General features: G+C 44.8%; 8 non-coding genes across 8 annotated transcripts; all 8 read right to left on the bottom strand.

Annotated features, from left to right (window-relative positions):
• Window positions 1–333: 333 nt before the first annotated feature.
• Window positions 334–405, bottom strand: trnaq-uug (transfer RNA glutamine (anticodon UUG)). Its single transcript has one exon. It is a non-coding gene; the product is annotated as a tRNA-Gln (tRNA).
• Window positions 406–529: 124 nt separating this feature from the next.
• Window positions 530–602, bottom strand: trnaf-gaa (transfer RNA phenylalanine (anticodon GAA)). The gene has a single exon. It is a non-coding gene; the product is annotated as a tRNA-Phe (tRNA).
• Window positions 603–1,364: 762 nt separating this feature from the next.
• On the bottom strand, window positions 1,365–1,436 carry trnap-agg (transfer RNA proline (anticodon AGG)). Its single transcript has one exon. It is a non-coding gene; the product is annotated as a tRNA-Pro (tRNA).
• Window positions 1,437–5,656: 4,220 nt separating this feature from the next.
• On the bottom strand, window positions 5,657–5,728 carry trnaq-uug (transfer RNA glutamine (anticodon UUG)). Its single transcript has one exon. It is a non-coding gene; the product is annotated as a tRNA-Gln (tRNA).
• A 1,937-nt stretch (window positions 5,729–7,665) lies between these two features.
• Window positions 7,666–7,737, bottom strand: trnaq-uug (transfer RNA glutamine (anticodon UUG)). Its single transcript has one exon. It is a non-coding gene; the product is annotated as a tRNA-Gln (tRNA).
• Window positions 7,738–7,973: 236 nt separating this feature from the next.
• On the bottom strand, window positions 7,974–8,047 carry trnai-aau (transfer RNA isoleucine (anticodon AAU)). The gene has a single exon. It is a non-coding gene; the product is annotated as a tRNA-Ile (tRNA).
• Window positions 8,048–8,135: 88 nt separating this feature from the next.
• Window positions 8,136–8,207, bottom strand: trnap-agg (transfer RNA proline (anticodon AGG)). The gene has a single exon. It is a non-coding gene; the product is annotated as a tRNA-Pro (tRNA).
• Window positions 8,208–16,459: 8,252 nt separating this feature from the next.
• trnaq-cug (transfer RNA glutamine (anticodon CUG)) lies at window positions 16,460–16,531 on the bottom strand. Its single transcript has one exon. It is a non-coding gene; the product is annotated as a tRNA-Gln (tRNA).
• Window positions 16,532–20,633: the final 4,102 nt, after the last annotated feature.

Below are 20,633 nucleotides of genomic sequence, written 5' to 3'. Positions count from 1 at the left end.
GTGCAAAGTTGCCAGCACAGAGGAAATGCGGCCTGTTTTTTTGTGGTCATTGGAAATCACGCTGCAGCACCTGCACACGTGCTAGGGATCGCGCCTCGTCTTTGTCTTTGAGAGCGATGGACACCTTCTCTCCATCATTGAGGGGAATTAGCTCAAATGGTAGAGCGCTCGCTTAGCATGCGAGAGGTAGCGGGATTGATGCCTGCATTCTCCAGTGCTGTCCATCCTTTTTACGCCCCCCTTCAAGGGGCACTACCTAGATGAGCTCTTGCGGCTCAGTGCTGCCGAAAATGTTTTTTCGAACGAGGTACTGCACACATTCCTGGCAAATGCAGGTCCCACCGAGATTTGAACTCGGATCGCTGGATTCAAAGCCCAGAGTGCTAACCATTACACCATGGAACAAACACAACCTGATAGCTGGCTGTCTGAAAGGCAGATAGCGATGAGGCTAGGTGGAATCAGGTAGATAAGAGCTGGCGTTTGGTCAATAGACCGCCTCGACTAAGAGAGGCGGACGTGGTTCTTCTGCCGAAACCCGTGATTGAACCAGGGACCTTTAGATCTTCAGTCTAACGCTCTCCCAACTGAGCTATTTCGGCCAAGTACTTGTGCGTCTTTGTCTTTGAGAGCGATGGACACCTCTTCTCCATCATCGAGGGGAATTAGCTCAAATGGTAGAGCGCTCGCTTAGCATGCGATAGGTAGCGGGATCGATGCCTGCATTCTCCAGTGCTGTCCATCCTTTTTACGCCCCCCTACAAGGGGCACTACCTATATGAGCTCTTGCGGCTCAGTGCTGCCGAAAAAGTTTTTTCGAACGAGGTACTGCACACATTCCTGGCAAAAGCAGGTCCCACCGAGATTTGAACTCGGATCGCTGGATTCAGAGCCCAGAGTGCAAACCATTACACCGTGGAACCTTGGCGTGTGTCAACTTTTCCCATGAGCAGCAGAGATTTAAGTCATTGAGTCCAAAAGCACAATAGCAAGGAGCAAATGAAGCCTTTGCTCTTTAAGCCCATGTTTCCCCCAGTTCCGACTCTGTTTGAGAGTGCCAATTTCACTGCCACGTCAGCAGTTGCGCATCACCTCTGTTTTTTCCCACCCTTCCGCAAAGAACCTGAAAAGGTTCTACCGAGATTGGAACTTGGATCGCTGGATTCAAAGCCCAAAGTGCTAACCATTACACCGTGGAACCAACACTTCCTGATAGCTGGCTGTCTGAGAGGCAGATAGCGATGAGGCTAGGTGGAATCAGGTAGACTAAAAGAGGCGGACGTGGTTCCTCTGCCGAAACCCGGGATATAAATATCCTGGTTGCCCTAATCAGGCTGAAGAGATTAAAAGCAAAGCCTAATAATGGGCTCGTCCGGGATTTGAACCCGGGACCTCTCGCACCCTAAGCGAGAATCATACCCCTAGACCAACGAGCCGAAACATTCATCCTCCTTGCTGCTGCCGGGCCGGAAACATTTCAGCTTCCATGGCTTAAAGCGCAATTTTTTGATTAAATCTACAATTAAAAGGTAGCCGGTGCAAAGTTTCCAGCACAGAGGAAATGCGGCCTCTTTTTTTGTGGTCATTGGAAATCACGCTGCAGGACCTGCACACGAATAATGAGAAGCTTACTTACAGGAGCCTGGTCTGCCACACTGGACCCAGTTGATGTTGCAGGAGCAGAGGCAGCACTTGGCTGGACAGAAGGCTGTGGAGGAGACTGCAGAGGAGGCTGAGCAGGGCGCAGAGGAGGAGACTGCAGAGGAGGCTGGGCAGGGCGCAGAGGAGGAGACTGCAGAGGAGGCTGGGCAGGGCGCAGAGGAGGAGACTGCAGAGGAGGCTGGGCAGGGCGCAGAGGAGGAGACTGCAGAGGAGGCTGGGCAGGGCGCTGCAGTCCTGTGGGTGGCTGTAGTGAGGATGGTCCTGGTGCAGAGGGACAGGGGTTGAAGACCTTGCTGGAAAGATGGGAGTTGCTCTTTCCAGTGGACAGGAAGCTCTGCAGGCGACTGGTACACCTGGCCAGGGGTCCACAATGCTGGAGGAGCAGGATAAGGGGCAGGAGCAGGGGCAGTAGCACGAGCCGGGGCAGGAGCAGGGCCTCTCGAGCCTGCAGTGGCTGGAGAAAAAAGAAAAAACTTACCCAATTACAGGGTTTGGCTGGAGACAAAATCTTTTGTGCCAGCTGTGAAGCAAATAAATGCTTCCCCCGCGCCAACAGGGCCTTCACATTGGTCGCCAGCAGTGGCCTGTTCTTAGTGGCAGTAGGTGGAGGAGGAACAGACACAGTGGCAGTGGGCACAGCAGCAGTGAGGACAGATGCAACGGGCACAGTGGTGGTGGGCACGTGGGCTAGAGCCTGCCTCTTCAGCACGTATGCTTTGAAAAGGGCCATATTGGTGTTAGGCCTGGCCTTTGCCTTCTTCAGGTAGGTGATGAGAGCCTGGGCCTCCTTGCTTGGGTCCTCATACACCTCCTTCATTGACCTACCCTTAAAATCCCCAAACTCCACCATCAGACATCCAGAGTCTCCTGTCCTCTGGGCCTCCTGCAGCATGACCTGTTTTTTTCTGATACACCTCTACAGCCTCGCCTACCTCCCTGATCTGCGAGGTGTATCTGAGGAACAGGTTTTTGTTGTCCGACAGCGGGTTGTCCCTCTCCTCCTCCCCCAAAACGCTGCTGACCAGATAGCAGGCATACCCCAATGAGTTCTCCAGCAGCCACAGGAACCTCTGAGCCTGGTGTTTCCCAAACTGGATCTTGCAGTGAGCCAGAACCAGGAACTGGTCTCCAGGATTCCCTCCATTCTGCCTCAAAAAGGCAGTGGCCTCAGCCAGGACCTCCTCCTTACACCTGGCCCTCCCTGCCAACACGATCTTCCTCCTATTGGCCTCCTCAGTTGGCCCCATAAGGAGTCGACCCTCAGAGGTTCTTCGTAAAACCGGGTATGCATACATAATCTGAAAGGACACAGGCATAAACAGAATGTTATATAGCTGTCATATTCCAACTGAAAGTATTTTGCTACAGCATTTGTTTTTTATGTAATTAATTATTATAATATTATAATAATTAATGATTATTATTATTATTATTATGAGCATAAGCATTATTGTTTTTTATACAACTGTGAATCACTTTGAATTGCCTTGTGTACAAATTGTAAATAGTGTGATGAACTTATTAATAAGAAAATAAATAACACTTCTTGGTACAATCTTGCTGGTATCATGCCATGCTTAAATCGTTTTGTTTTGTTTAGCTTTTGTGGCAGAGATTACTAAGAAACACCAAATATTACATAAAGGCGTTTATGACAATTCATAATAATATGATCATCAAACAGATCTAAAACTTAAAATGGTATATCAAATCGTTTTGGTATATCTTTTATAACATAGTTGAGAATCATTTGTTGAAACAAAAAAACACTTGTTTTTGCCTATTCATGTCTTTTTAACCCTTCGGAGTCTTGGGCTATTTTGGACGTTTTTGAGTACTTTTATTTTTTTTAAATTTTGCAACATAAACAAATGTTTACCATACCAATGTTTGGTATAATTTTTTTCAGCACAACATCACCTATATGACCAGAGAATTAGTTGTTCACTTTGATGTACTGTATCAACATACTGGACCCAAAATCGCACAAAAAACACAAAATCCGAATAGAAAAATTATAGCTTTTCTACTACAAAAAACACAAACATGCTCAATGAAGCATTTTAAAAGGTTTAAAATGTAAACACAAGTTGTAAATGTCAACATATATAAGTACAATTCAGATATAATCAACCTATATACAAAAAAAATATGATTTACAAAAAAAAGCGGGTGTAGCCATAGGCTTTTTTTCTTTCTTATTAGCTCAGCCACTTTTTAAAAAAATGTTGTGCACACAATTATTCAGAGAGCTATATTTAAGGCCTTGCATTCCCAGAGTATGAGGGTTCGCAAATAGTGCAAAAACAACATAAAAAAAATGTAAAATTGAGATAAAATTAAACTAAATGCAGCAAAAAGCAGGTGTGGCAATAGGCGTTTTTTCTTTTCTTTTTTGCTTAGAAACTCTACAAAACACTTCATGTACAATTACACAGATATCTACATTACAGGGCTTTCATTCCTTGAGTAAGAGGGGTTCCTCAATAGTGCAAATATACCATACAAAAGGTAAAATGAACACAAAATCAAATTATACATACAACTATTTACAACAAATATCAGGTGTTTTTTTATTTTTTATCTGTGCCTCTCCTCAAAACAGTTTATCTAAATCTACTCCTACACTACTCCTAAACTACTCCTAAACTACTCCTAAACTACTCCTAAACTACCTAAACTATCTACACTACTCCTAAACTATCTACACTACTCCTAAACTATCTACACTACTACTAAACTATCTACACTACTCCTAAACTACTCTCAAAATCTACTCAAACTCTTCCAAAAACTAGCAATAATCTCTCTCTATATATATAACGTATATATGTCTCTCTTTGTCAACTCCGTAAATCCTCTGCCTTTCAATTTTGCTTCTTAGCTCAGTTGGCTCCTCCTCCATTCCCTAAAATGTGCAGCCTGAATAGCAGAGTCAGCAGATTCACACATTTTTCTCCGTTTTGTTTTATGACAAAAACCGACAAAGTTATTAGAATAAATGCAACGCCTGTCGCATCACATCTGGCGTTCTTTTACGAACGCGTCAGTATTTTTTTATATAAAGTTTAAATATTTCCGTTTTTACTTGGTCTATCAACACAAAACAAAAAGTAAAATAGAATTTAAAGCCAGCACTTTCGACAGAAGTGGACGGCAGCGCTCAACGTGACTTTGTTTTTATGCTTCGACGTCTTAAACTGGTCATGTAACTTGATCACGCCGGCGTGATCGGCGACCCCGAAGAGTTAAATATGTATAACATAGTATTTAAAAAGATAACATAAATATGTATACTGGTGTATAACATAGTATAGTATAACATATATGAATTAAACTTTTTTTTTTAAAGGTTTTAGTAAAAATCTTCTTGTGCTCAAAATAATGTAATGAATGACAAAAATGAGGATGGAGGAATCGAATGAAAGCTTTTTTATACATTGGAATACTTGATCACTCGAGCGTCACTTCATAGCGTCATCAGCAGCGCTCAAAGTATCTGCCCTCATGTTGTTGCAGTTTGTTTATTTAAGAAATTCATAATAAATAATAATAAAGCAAGATACCCTGTTGAAATATGTGTAATGTGTGGTTTATATAAACTGCAAAGGTAAAGTATACTTTAAAACAGATTGTGACCGATGTGAAGGGGGAGGAGAATGTATACGTGCGTCACGTTTAGTCAATAAAACACTTCCGCATAGGATACACCTGTGTATCCTCGCTCATGACTCCTCTGAAAGCCTCCTCACTCCTCGATCCTCGCCTCCTCGCGGTGCAATTAGAGAATTGAGATGTCCTTCAAGATGGCTGAGCTCGATCGGTTTCCGGGTCATAGGATGGAGGACAGAGGAACGAGGAGACGAGGAGGGATATTGAGAAGCACCCTATGTTTCCCCAATTCCGACTCGGTTTGAGAGTGCCAATTTCACCGCCACGTCAGCAGTTGCGCATCACCTCTGTTCTTTCCCTCCCTTCCGCGAAGAACCTAAAAAGGTTCTACCGAGATTTGAACTCGGATCGCTGGATTCAAAGCCCAGAGTGCTAACCATTACACCATGGAACCAACACACCCTCCCAGCTGTCTGTCTGAGAGGCAGATAGCGATGAGGCTAGGTGGAATCAGGTAGCCTAAAGGAGGCGGTCGTGGTTCCTCTGCCGAAACCCAAGATTGAACCAGTGTAGGGTCTGGACCAATCAGACACACACTAATTATTCATATTCACTATATTTAATGAATATAAAGGTCTATGAAACTCTCCCCCAAAACTAACCTCACAAATGAAGTTACTTTGTCAGCCGGGTGTCCGGTTACAGAACACTTTAAGACTGATAACAGACTTTACGACCTCAAAGGAATGTGGCCACATGCGCCACATGCTTAAGAGAGAGAGACCATCTTTAATTAAATAAACTTTGCGGTGTTACTCTGATCTATGAAGGAACATGCCTCACAGAAACTGTGATGATTTACTGTCTCGTGTACTATTAGGTATACCAACATGGTATGTTTGATTGGGGTGTATGTGGTTGAACAACCACCCAACGGTCAATATAACCTCACCTGTATCATGCTTCCTAGCAAATTAATCCTCATTTAATGACACACACTTTGATGTACATCACCTTCTCTTAGAATGCAATGTGAATTTGTTATGTCTATTTGAGCTTGAATGAACAGTCTAAGCATGCTGGGGACAAAGACCATAAATCAACTAAGAGCCGCTTCCCCTCTCGGACATGTCACCTTACTCATAGGTCCATTCAAACCTTAGGGGTTGGTTCTTTCTCAAGGTATATCAGAGGCAGGCAACAGTGACCGCCCTCTCTTAGTTTTTTCATCCAGCCGCAACACTGTTCTGGTGAGACTGGGGAGCCCCCTCCCCCTCCACGGGGGCCCCAAGGGCCCAGCAGGCCTCGATTCCAACCAGAGGTGGGCTCGGGCAGGAGAGAGAAGACTCTCTCACAAAGAACCAAGGACAATCTTAGGAGTTTTGGAACAAAGACTCCAACCAACAACGACTCCAATCACCCATCCTTTTGACTTCCTCACTTCCAATCATGCGTTCCTGGAGAAAGAGAACGCTCAACCAACTTCCACTTGACGCTGCCGGAACCATCAACGACTTCAATTTTCAACAACTTCAAGAATTGTTCCCATTACAAATGCAAGTATTCAATTCAATGAAATGTGAAAATGAAATTCTGATGGTTCTTCTCATAGACCCTCTTCCGGTTTCCAATTTCATCCTATCACTAACCTATTTATGTATTCATGTGTGTATGTTGTTTAGTTTATTTATATTCATATAAATATCTATATTTTGTTAATAAAACTTGTACATAATATGAATTTGGTTCTGTTTTGTTTGCAATACAAGTCACTTTACGATCACGGTTTTTGCTACTGGCTCAAAGTACTGTACAGACGAAGAAATAATTATTCTTCGGTGGCCATGGAAGATACCCTTTATTAGAATAAATTAATAATCAAAATAGTTCGTTGGAAGAACTGATTAATTGATTGTAATATTAATTCAGCCACATCAAGTTAATCCAATTAACTGACCCAAATATTTATAATTAATAATAACAAGATATTATTGATTATTAATATTTCCAAAAAGCTGAGTTCCTTACACCAGGGACCTTTAGATATTCAGTCTAACACTCTCCCAACTGAGCTATTTCGGCCAGGTACCTGTGCTGTTTAGCCTGGCAAATGAAGGTCCCAACGAGATTTGAATTCGGATCACTGGATTCAGAGCCCAGAGTGCTAACCCTTACACCATGGAACCTCGGCGTGTGTCAACTTTTCCCATGTGGTGCAGAGATTTAAGTCATTCAGTCCAGAAGCGCGATAGTAAAGAGCAAAAGAAGCCTTTGCTTTTTAAGCCCATGTTTCCCCAATTCCGACTCGGTTTGAGAGTGCCAATTTCACCGCCACGTCAGCAGTTGCGCATCCCCTCTGTTTTTCCCCTCCCTTCCGCAAAGATCCTAATAAGGTTCCACCGAGATTTTAACTCGGATCGCTGGATTCAAAGCCCAGAGTGCTAACCATTACACCATGGAACCAAAACACCCTGCTAACTGGCTGTCTGAGAGGTGGAATCAGGTAGACTAAAAGAGGCGGAGGTTGTTCCTCTGTCGAAACCCGGGATTGAACTAGGGACCTTTAAATCTTCAGTCTAACGCTCCCCCAACTGAGCTATTTCGGCCAGGTACTTGTGTGGTTTAGCCAGCATGGATGTATGGGAGACCGCCCGTCATTTTCGAGAAGAGCAGAGCGAAGGTCACAGAGAGAAAATGAGTGGCCCGTACGGGGATCGAACTCGCGACCTTGGCGTTATTAGCACCACGCTCTAACCAACTGAGCTAACCGGCCTCTCTCTGGCACATTTTATCCCCAATTGCTCAGAGATATCCTGGTTGCCCTAATCAGGCTGAAGAGATTAACAGCAAAGCCTAATAATGGGCTCGTCCGGGATTTGAACCCGGGACCTCTCGCACCCTAAGCGAGAATCATACCCCTAGACCAACGAGCCGAAATATACATCCTCCCTGCTGCTGTCGGGCCGCAAACATTTCAGCTTCCATGGCTTAAAGCGCAATTTTTTGATTAAATCAACAATTAAAAGGTAGCCAGTGCAAAGTTTCCAGCACAGAGGAAATGGGGCCTCTTTTTTTGTGGTCATTGGAAATCACGCTGCAGGACCTGCACACGAATAATGAGAAGCTTACTTACAGGAGCCTGGTCTGCAACACTGGACCCAGTTGATGTTGCAGGAGCAGAGGCAGCACTTGGCTGGACAGAAGGCTGTGGAGGAGACTGCAGAGGAGGCTGAGCAGGGCGCAGAGGAGGAGACTGCAGAGGAGGCTGGGCAGGGCGCAGAGGAGGAGACTGCAGAGGAGGCTGGGCAGGGCGCAGAGGAGGAGACTGCAGAGGAGGCTGGGCAGGGTGCAGAGGAGGAGACTGCAGAGGAGGCTGGGCAGGGCGCTGCAGTCCTGTGGGTGGCTGTAGTGAGGATGGTCTTGGTGCAGAGGGACAGGGGTTGAAAGCCTTGCTGGAAAGATGGGAGTTGCTCTTTCCAGTGGACAGGAAGCTCTGCAGGCGACTGGGACACCTGGCCAGGGGTCCACAATGCTGGAGGAGCAGGATAAGGGGCAGGAGCAGGGGCAGTAGCACGAGCCGGGGTAGGAGCAGGGCCTCTCGAGCCTGCAGTGGCTGGAGAAAAAAGAAAAAACTTACCCACTTACAGAGTTTGGCTGGAGACAAAATCTTTTGTGCCAGCTGTGAAGCAAATAAATGCTTCCCCCGCGCCAACAGGGCCTTCACATTGGTTGCCAGCAGTGGGCTGTTCTTAGTGGCAGTAGGTGGAGGAGGAACAGACACAGTGGCAGTGGGCACAGCAGCAGTGAGGACAGATGCAGTGGGCACAGTGGCGGTGGGCACGTGGGCTGGAGCTTGCCTCTTCAGCACGTATGCTTTGAAAAGGGCCATATTGGTGTTAGGCCCGGCCTTTGCCTTCTTCAGGTAGGTGATGAGAGCCTGGGCCTCCTTGCTTGGGTCCTCATACACCTCCTTTATTGACCTACCCTTAAAATCCCCAAACTCCACCATCAGACACCAAGAGTCTCCTGTCCTGTGGGCATCCTGCAGCATGGCCTGTTTTTTTCTGATACACCTCTACAGCCTCGCCTACCTCCCTGATCTGCGAGGTGTATCTGAGGAACAGGTGTTTGTTGTCCGACAGCGGGTTGTCCCTCTCCTCCTCCCCCAAAATGCTGCTGACCAGATAGCAGGCATACCACAGTGAGTTCTTCAGCAGCCACAGGAACCTCTGACCCTGGTGTTTCCCAAACTGGATCTTGCAGTGAGCCAGAACCAGGAACTGGTCTCCAGGATTCCCTCCATTCTGCCTCACAAAGGCAGTGGCCTCAGCCAGGACCTCCTCTTTACACCTGGCCCTCCCTGCCAACACGATCTTCCTCCTATTGGCCTCCTCAGTTGGCCCCATAAGGAGTCGACCCTCAGAGGTTCTTTGTAAAACCGGGTATGCATACATAATCTGAAAGGACACAGGCATAAACAGAACGTTACATAGCTGTCATATTCCAACTGAAAGTATTTTACTACAGCATTTTTTTATGTAATTAATTATTATAATATTATAATAATTAATGATTATTATTATTATGAGCATAAGCATTATTGATTTTTATACAACTGTGAATCACTTTGAATTGCCTTGTGTACAAATTGTAAATAGTGTGATGAACTAATTAATAAGAAAATAAATAACACTTCTTGGTACAATCTTGCTGGTATCATGCCATGCTTAAATCGTTTTGTTTTGTTTAGCTTTTGTGGCAGAGATTACTAAGAAACACCAAATATAACATAAAGGCGTTTATGACAATTCATAATAATATGATCATCAAACAGATCTAAAACTTAAAATGGTATATTAAATCGTTTTGGTATATCTTTTATAACATAGTTGAGAATCATTTGTTGAAACAAAAAAACACTTGTTTTTGCCTATTCATGTCTTTTTAAATATGTATAACATAGTATTTAAAAAGATAACATAAATATGTATACTGGTGTATAACATAGTATAGTATAACATATATGAATTAAACTTTTTTTTTAAAGGTTTTAGTAAAAATCTTCTTGTGCTCAAAATAATGTAATGAATGACACAAAAAAATACTAAATTAACAACAACAAAAAAATGGTTTAAGGAGGATATAGCTTAATTAGCGGTCGGCTAATTATCTTGACAGTAGTGGCATGTTTTTTTATTATATCATGGTAAAGTTGCAGGTTCACATGTACAGAAGAAAACGTGTGCTATTACACGCTAGCTAGCTTTATTGGCATGTTTAATTGTCTAAAAACAAACACTGTTTATTAATAAATAATGATCGATTATACAGTCGTGAAGAATAGACTTACCTGTTGCAAAGATGACGATAATTACTACTGATGACGACTACTTCCTGCTCAGCTACTGTTCGGACGCTCTCGCTTACTGCTCCGCGCTTTGCTCTATCGCTTTTATATTTCTATAATTTATCTCCTTTTATCATCTAATTTTAACTTCAGCAAATCAGCACAGTGCTCAAACGCTTGGATTACTACAAAAAAAAGCAGAATTATTTTATTCGACCAGCCTCCCACTGAAAGCTTACATTCCGGGGAAGAGAAAACACAACTGCCTACATTCATAAGGATAAGAAAATGCCTCCTCTGGAATCTACTTGCTGCTCCAACTGCCACAGACTTTTACAAAGGATTGCAATTCTTGAAACAAAGTTAATTGCGGGACCACCAAACCAGACGGAACACACAACAGAGCTTCGTCATGGACGTCCTCAGCATACAGCCGGTGAGTCCCATGAATCTAGTGCTTCTCGACAGGCCATACTGAGTGTAGAGAAACAAGCCGATCGTTTTACTAATCGATGGCACAAACAGGGTGCGAGACCCAAAGGCACTCGAGACATCAGATTGTCACGAGCATCACATATTACTGCAGTAGCATCCTCTACCCCAGATACGGCTCTGACAAGGACTGCAAACACTGGTCTCCTACCACCGCCTATACATCTTGAGAACAGATTTGAAGTATTAATGAATGAGGAATCCCCAAATTTGATGAATGTGATCGCACACAGACAGAATCAGCCAGTAGCTAACACTGATGCTAACTGGGGCTCAAGGTCGAGCAGACAGCGGCACTCAGCTCACAGTGCAGCCGAGCCCAGGACTCTGATAGTGGGCGACTCCGTAATCAGAAACATTAATAGCAGGGATACAACAACGTGCTGCCTTCCACAAGCAACAACTTCTGATGTAAACAGGGAACTTCAGAACATTCTGATGAAACATAAGACTGCAAATCGACTCATCATTCATGTGGGGAAGAATGATATTCATAAAGAGCAGTCGGAACTTCTTAAAAAGGATTTCAATGAACTTTTTGAAACACTTAAAAGACTGAAAGTTCAAACATTCATCAGTGGACCACTCCCAGCAAGAGGAACAAACAGGTTTTCACGGTTGCTTGGGCTTAATACATGGCTGCAAAAAACCTGCAATATAAAAGGAGTGAACTTTATTGACAACTTCAATCTTTTCTGGAGTCAGAGGCAACTGTTTCAACAGGATGGCCACCACCCAAACAAACTTGGTTCAAGAGTGCTAAAGGACAATATCTACTTCTCCCTCCGTCATCCTTCTGCAATGTGTGCCAATCCACTCAACCTGAATGGCACACACACACCTGGATACAGTATGAATGACCACAGGATTTCATTTCAGCACCTGAATGGACATGCGGTTGACACATCACACAAGGACAGTGATAACACCACTCAGCCACAACAACCTCTGCTCACGGACACAATCTCAGCTGAGCCCTGCCCACAGAGCTCACCACAGACAGACTGTGACATACCAGCACTGCTCCAAGATACAGCACCCATAGACGACTTTCTGGAAAACAGCCAGGGAAACCAGGACAGCATATTACAGCCTCCAATAACACCAGAGCAAAAATCCCTCTCACCGGAAACATTACCACTCTCTCCAGCATCTCCACTTCTGTGCTTCTCAGAGAAAATGGAACAACTGGTGCATGCTGGAACTAGACTATCCCACTCTTTTGCTGCGAGCCCCCAGATACCAACCAAAAAACGCCAGGCCCCACAACCACCAAAGCCTGCGGGCCCAGCTCGCCCTCCCCCTCCTCCTGTGAGAGCTCTTCGGCCTCTGCCACAGCGCCAGGGCCCACACCCTCCTCCAGCGGCTCGAGGTGAACCAAAAACAACTGATACCAGCTCTCAGTGATATGTGTCGGGTCCCCGCTATGATAACAATAACTTTCTCAAATGTTTACAGAACAAGCGGGAACCCAGTGTGCCTGTATCTTTTTCTATTGCTGTTCGATTACATGATAGAAAGTCTAAGGCCTTCAAAAGCCGTACAGCAAACCAATCTAATCTGGTGCCTATTACACGACATACCAAGATTGCTGTGGGGACAAAAAGTAAGACTGTTAAGTTAGCACTTTTAAACATCCGCTCACTTAAAAATAAATCACTTTTAGTCAACGACTTAATAACCACATACAACCTGGATTTTATGTTGCTAAATGAAACTTGGCTAGAAGAAAGTTGCAGTGCAACAGTCCTCAATGAAACAGCCCCTCCTAACTTTACTTTTATGAGTGTCTGCAGAGCTGTCAGAAGAGGCGGAGGTTTAGCTGCTCTTTATAAAGATGTCTATCAATGTAAGCAAATATCATTTGGGAATTACCCGTCTTTCGAGTATCTGGGTATTGTGTTAAAAGGTGCTCCACGCAATTTACTTATCATTGTTTACAGGCCTCCAAAATACTCTCCAGCTTTTGCTGAGAACTGAACAGAACTGTTATCAACAATTTCCTCAGAGTTTGACTGCTTTGCCATTGCTGGAGATTTTAACATTCACATAGATAATGCAGAAAACAATATGGCAAAAGAAATCAAAACTGTTTTAAAAACTTTTGATCTGACTCAGCATGTACATGGACCCACACATAATCGTGGACACACTCTAGATTTACTTATCAATAAGGGTCTAAACATTTCATCAATTGTTATTAAGGATGTAGCACTGTCTGATCATTTTTGTATTTTCTTTGATATATTGATCTCTCCTGCCATTGAAGCTAGATCTGTGTCTGTCAAGAAGAGATGCTTAAATGAGAACACTAGTGTACTATTTATGAAGGCTATATCTTTAACACCAAGCATATCTGCTGACTCTGTTGATTTTCTCCTTGATTCTTTTAACTCAAAAGTTAAGAGTGTAATTGATGATATTGCTCCTGTGAAAGTCAGGAAGAAGAGTGGCAGACAAAAAGCACCTTGGAGAAACTCAACAGCAGTGCAAAATATGAAAAGACAATGCAGAAAAGCAGAGCGCATGTGGCGGAAGACAAAACTTGTAGTCCATTATAACATCTACAAAGACAGCATCCATGCTTTCAATAAGGAACTAAGCAAAGCTAGACAGACTTTTTTCTCGAATATTATAAACAGCAATATAAACAACACACGCACTCTTTTTGCTACTGTAGAGAGACTGACAACCCCCCCAAGCCAGATTCCCAGTGAAATGCTCTCAGTGAGAAAGTGCAGTGAGTTTACTTCTTTCTTCTCTGAGAAAATCAATAATATCAGAAAGGTGATCAGCTCATCCTTGAGTTGCGCTGGGGTCAGGCAGATCAGACAACAGCACGAGAAAGTAGCCACTATGTCTGATTTCGAAGAAATTGATGGCAAAATTTTGGAAGCAACTAAAAACATCAACCTGCGCCCTTGACGCACTTCCCACATCTTTTTTCAAAAATGTGTTACACAGCTTAGAAGCAGATCTCCTGGAAGTGGTAAATGCCTCACTTCTCTCTGGGAGTTTTCCGACCTCCCTGAAAACTGCTGTCGTCAAGCCCCTCCTGAAAAAGAGCAATCTGGATAAGACCATATTAAACAACTATAGACCGATATCAAATCTTCCTTTCATAGGCAAGATCATTGAAAAAGTTGTCTTCAATCAGCTGAAAAAATTCTTAAGCTCGAATGGATACTTTGACCATTTTCAATCTGGTTTCCGACCGCACCACAGTACAGATGCCGCGCTCATAAAGATAATAAATGATATTCGCTTAAATACTGATACAGGCAAATTATCAGTGCTGGTACTACTCGACCTCAGTGCTGCATTTGACACTGTCGATCACAAAATACTTCTTGACAGGCTGGAAAACTGGGTCGGGCTTTCTGGGATAGTCCTAAAATGGTTCAGGTCATACTTAGGAGGCAGAGGTTATTATGTGAGTATAGGAGACCATAAGTCTGAGTGGACATCCATGACATGCGGAGTCCCTCAAGGCTCAATTCTTGTGCCACTCCTATTGAACCTGTACATGCTCCCAATGAGCCAAATAATGAGAAAGAACCAAATGGCTTACCATAGCTATGCAGACGACACACAGCTCTACTTATCCCTATCGCCTAACGATTACAGCCCCATTGACTCCCTTTGCCAATGCATTGATGAAGTAAACAATTGGATGTGCCAAAACTTTCTTCAGTTAAACAAAGACAAAACTGAAGTCATTGCGTTTGGAAACAAAGATGAAGTTCTCAAGGTGAACGCATACCTTCAGTCTAGGGGTCAAACAACTAAAAATCAAGTCAGGAATCTGGGTGTGTCTCTAGAGTCAGACCTTAGTTTCAGTAGTCATGTCAAAGCAATAACTAAATCAGCATATTATCACCTGAAAAATATTGCAAGAATTAGATGCTTTGTTTCCAGTCAAGACTTAGAAAAACTTGTGCATGCTTTCATCACCAGTAGGGTGGATTATTGTAATGGACTTCTCACTGGCCTTCCCAAAAAGACCATAAGACAGTTGCAGCTCATACAGAACGCTGCTGCTAGGATTCTGAGCAGAACCAGAAAATATGAACACATCACACCAGTCCTCAGGTCTTTACACTGGCTGCCAGTTACATTTAGGATTGATTTTAAAGTATTATTACTGGTATATAAATCATTCAATGGCCTAAGACCTCAATACATTGCAGATATGCTCAGTGAATATAAACCCAACAGATCACTCAGATCATTAGGATCACATCGGCTAGAAATACCAAGGGTTCACTCTAAGCATGGCGAGTCTGCTTTTAGCTACTATGCCAGCCGCAGCTGGAACCAGCTTCCAGAAGAGATCAGATGTGCTCCTACAGTAGTCACATTCAAATCCAGACTCAAAACACATCTGTTTAACTGTGCATTTACTGAATGAGCACTGTGCCACTGTTCGTCCGACTGTTTGCACTGTATTTTATTTTATGTTTTAATTATTCTGATTTCATTTGATTATTTCTGTATTTTATCTTTTATTCCAAACTGTTTTAATTATTCTGATTTCTTTTGATTATTTTAATTTCTTCTATGTAAAGCACTTTGAATTACCATTGTGTATGAAATGTGCTATATAAATAAACTTGCCTTGCCTTGCCTTGCCTAATAATAGCGGTCGCCGATTGGTCAAAAGTAAGCCACAGGAGCAGAGCCAGGAGAGAAACGCGATTGGTCAAAAGTAAGCCACAGGAGAGAAAGGCGATTGGTCAAAAGTAAGCCACAGGAGAGAAACACGATTGGTCAAAAGTAAGCCACAGGAGAGAACGCGATTGGTCAAAAGTAAGCCACAGCAGAGAAACACGATTGGCTCACGTGGGCTTACTTTGGGCTTACTTTGGCTCAATCGGTAGGAAGCAGTAGGCGCAAGCGAGAGGTAGTGGGATCGATGCCTACATTCTCCAGTGCTGTCCATCCTTTTTACGCCCCCCTTCAAGGGGCACTACCTAGATGAGCTCTTGCGGCTCAGTGCTGCCGAAAATGTTTTTTCGAACGAGGTACTGCACACATTCCTGGCAAATGCAGGTCCCACCGAGATTTGAACTCGGATCTACAATTAAAAGGTAGCCAGTGATCGCGCCTCGTCTTTGTCTTTGAGAGCGATGGACACCTCCACTCCATCATCGAGGGGAATTAGCTCAAATGGTAGAGCGCTCGCTTAGCATGCGAGAGGTAGCGGGATCGATGCCTGCATTCTCCAGTGCTGTCCATCCTTTTTACGCCCCCCTTCAAGAGGCACTACCTAGATGAGCTCTTGCGGCTCAGTGCTGCCGAAAAAGTTTTTTCGAACGAGGTACTGCACACATTCCTGGCAAAAGCAGGTCCCACCGAGATTTGAACTCGGATCGCTGGATTCAGAGCCCAGAGTGCTAACCATTACACCATGGAACCTTGGCGTGTGTCAACTTTTCCCATGAGCAGCAGAGATTTAAGTCATTGAGTCCAGAAGCACGATAGCAAGGAGCAATTGAAGCCTTTGATTTTTAAGCCCATGTTTCCCCAATTCCGACTCTGTTTGAGATTGCCAATTTCACTGCCACGTCAGCAGTTGCGCATCACCTCTGCTTTTTCGCACCCTTCCGCAAAGAACCTAAAAAGGTTCTACCGAGATTGGAACTTGGATCGCTGGATTCAAAGCCCAAAGTGCTAACCATTACACCATGGAACCAACACTTCCTGATAGCTGGCTGTCTGAGAGGCAGATAGCGATGAGGCTAGGTGGAATCAGGTAGACTAAAAGAGGCGGACGTGGTTCCTCTGCCGAAACCCGGGATATAAATATCCTGGTTGCCCTAATCAGGCTGAAGAGATTAAAAGCAAAGCCTAATAATGGGCTCGTCCAGGATTTGAACCCGGGACCTCTCGCACCCTAAGCGAGAATCATACCCCTATACCAATGAGCCGAAACATACATCCTCCCTGCTGCTGCCGAGCCGCAAACATTCCAGCTTGCATGGCTTAAAGCGCATTTTTTTTATTAAATCTACAATTAAAAGGTAGCCAGTGCAAAGTTTCCAGCACAGAGGAAATGCGGCCTCTTTTGTTGTGGTCATTGGAAATCACGCTGCAGCACCTGCATACGAATAATGAGAAGCTTACTTACAGGAGCCTGGTCTGCAACACTGGACCCAGTTGATGTTGCAGGAGCAGAGGCAGCACTTGGCTGGACAGAAGGCTGTGGAGGAGACTGCAGAGGAGGCTGAACAGGGCACAGAGGAGGAGACTGCAGAGGAGGCTGGGCAGGGCGCAGAGGAGGAGACTGCAGAGGAGGCTGGGCAGGGCGCAGAGGAGGAGACTGCAGAGGAGGCTGGGCAGGGCGCAGAGGAGGAGACTGCAGAGGAGGCTGGGCAGGGCGCTGCAGTCCTGTGGGTGGCTGTAGTGAGGATGGTCCTGGTGCAGAGGGACAGGGGTTGAAGGCCTTGCTGGAAAGATGGGAGTTGCTCTTTCCAGTGGACAGGAAGCTCTGCAGGCGACTGGGACACCTGGCCAGGGGTCCACATTGCTGGAGGAGCAGGACAAGGGGCAGGAGCAGGGGCAGTAGCACGAGCCGGGGCAGGAGCAGGGCCTCTCGAGCCTGCAGTGGCTGGAGCGTAAAAAAACACAACAAAATTATCTTATTGTTTTAGACTTTCACTGCATGACTTTCTCAGCTCTGCTGGACAGCTACTGCGATTACAAGGTTTACTGCAAAGCATGTATGATTAGTTGAGAGATGACATGATGATTAAAAGATGGAAGGAAGCAGTGAAAATCATCCTTTTTTTCATCCAAGCACCATTAGAAGAAATACAAGAAGAAAAAAAGATGGGATCAGCCAAGTGTGAAGCGAAGCAGACCAAACACTACAACAGCCACTTATTCCAAGGGGAGTGGGGGAAGTGTGAGATGACAAGAATGAGCTTTAGTCAGTGATTACGATAAAAAAAAAAAAAAAACCTTTTACATACACCTTTAAATTATCTTTTTTCCTTTGAGGATGTTCACTTAAAGAGTGAATGTAGATTGACACCTGAGAAGTGCCATTCCTCTGTGTTGTGAAATAAAATAATATGTCATTTAAAAAATACTGTTTTGTTTTATTTGTAATTGTTTGTAAAATATTGTTTAAGATTTACATACCTTGAGGAAGTTGTTCCTCAGCTTGTGAGGCTACAGTTGCCATCTCCAGGTCATCTTCCTCCTCAAAAAAATCCGTAGCAGCAGAGTCTGTAAAATAATATAAAACACTAAGCACATGTCACCAACACACTTGTATGCGTTAAGTGATACTCACCCCATGTAAAGAGCTGTCTCCGGGCTGCGGACTCAGACGCAGGTGGTACACGTGGTCCTGCAGCTGTTGAACACGTATTTTCGTTAGACATATATACTGCATAATATATACTGTAATGATTTTAAAGCTTGCAAATCACTTACAGGGTTTGGCTGGAGACAAAATCTTTTGTGCCAGCTGTGAAGCAGATAAATGCTTCCCCCACGCCAACAGGGCCTTCACATTGGTCGCCAGCAGTGGCCTGTTCTTAGTGGCAGTAGGTGGAGGAGGAACAGACACAGTGGCAGTGGGCACAGCAGCAGTGAGGACAGATGCAGTGGGCACAGTGGTGGTGGGCACGTGGGCTGGAGCCTGCCTCTTCAGCACGTATGCTTTGAAAAGGGCCATATTGGTGTTAGGCCCGGCCTTTGCCTTCTTCAGGTAGGTGATGATAATAGCCTGGGCCTCCTTGCTTGGGTCCTCATACACCTCCTTCATTGACCTACCCTTAAAATCCCCAAACTCCACCATCAGACATCCAGAGTCTCCTGTCCTCTGGGCCTCCTGCAGCATGGCCTGTTTTATATGACACACCTCCACAGCCTCGCCTACCTCCCTGATCTTCGAGGTGTATCTGAGGAACAGGTGTTTGTTGTCAGACAGCGGGTTGTCCCTCTCCTCCTCCCCCAAAATGCTGCTGACCAGATAGCAGGCATACCCCAGTGAGTTCTCCAGCAGCCACAGGAACCTCTGACCCTGGTGTTTCCCAAACTGGATCTTGCAGTGAGCCAGAACCAGGAACTGGTCTCCAGGATTCCCTCCATTCTGCCTCACAAAGGCAGTGGCCTCAGCCAGGACCTCCTCCTTACACATGGTAAAGTTGCAGGTTCACATGTACAGAAGAAAACGTGTGCTATTACACGCTAGCTACCTTTATTGACATGTTTAATTGTCCAAAAACAAACACTGTTTATGAATGAATAATGATCGATTATACAGTCGTGAAGAATAGACTTACCTGTTGCAAAGATTGCAAAGATGACGATAATAATAGCGGTCGCCGATTGGTCAAAAGTAAGCCACAGGAGCAGAGCCAGGAGAGAAACGCGATTGGTCAAAAGTAAGCCACAGGAGAGAAAGGCGATTGGTCAAAAGTAAGCCACAGGAGAGAAACACGATTGGTCAAAAGTAAGCCACAGGAGAGAACGCGATTGGTCAAAAGTAACCCACAGCAGAGAAACGCGATTGGCTCACGTGGGCTTACTTTGGGCTTACTTTGGCTCAATCGGTAGGAAGCAGTAGGCGCAAGCGAGAGGTAGTGGGATCGATGCCTGCATTCTCCAGTGCTGTCCATCCTTTTTAAGCCCCCCTTCAAGGGGCACTACCTAGATGAGCTCTTGCGGCTCAGTGCTGCCGAAAATGTTTTTTCGAACGAGGTACTGCACACATTCCTGGCAAATGCAGGTCCCACCGAGATTTGAACTCGGATCTACAATTAAAAGGTAGCCAGTGATCGCGCCTCGTCTTTGTCTTTGAGAGCGATGGACACCTCCTCTCCATCATCGAGGGGAATTAGCTCAAATGGTAGAGCGCTCGCTTAGCATGCGAGAGGTAGCGGGATCGATGCCTGCATTCTCCAGTGCTGTCCATCCTTTTTACGCCCCCCTTCAAGAGGCACTACCTAGATGAGCTCTTGCGGCTCAGTGCTGCCGAAAAAAATTTTTCGAACGAGGTACTGCACACATTCCTGGCAAAAGCAGGTCCCACCGAGATTTGAACTCGGATCGCTGGATTCAGAGCCAAGAGTGCAAACCATTACACCATGGAACCTTGGCGTGTGTCAACTTTTCCCATGAGCAGCAGAGATTTAAGTCATTGAGTCCAAAAGCACGATAGCAAGGAGCAAATGAAGCCTTTGCTTTTTAAGCCCATGTTTCCCCATGGACCTAAAAAGGTTCTACCGAGATTGGAACTTGGATCGCTGGATTCAAAGCCCAAAGTGCTAACCATTACACCATGGAACCAACACTTCCTGATAGCTGGCTGTCTGAGAGGCAGATAGCGATGAGGCTAGGTGGAATCAGGTAGACTAAAAGAGGCGGACATGGTTCCTCTGCCGAAACCCGGGATATAAATATCCTGGTTGCCCTAATCAGGCTGAAGAGATTAAAAGCAAAGCCTAATAATGGGCTCGTCCGGGATTTGAACCCGGGACCTCTCGCAACCTAAGCGAGAATCATA

The sequence above is a fragment of the Siphateles boraxobius genome, unplaced genomic scaffold (assembly GCF_051911475.1).
Source record: "Siphateles boraxobius isolate OS27281-9 unplaced genomic scaffold, OSU_SipBor_1 19, whole genome shotgun sequence".
Lineage (NCBI taxonomy): Eukaryota > Metazoa > Chordata > Actinopteri > Cypriniformes > Leuciscidae > Siphateles > Siphateles boraxobius.
Note: the sequence above shows the minus strand (reverse complement) of the source record. Positions and strands in the feature narration are given on the sequence as shown.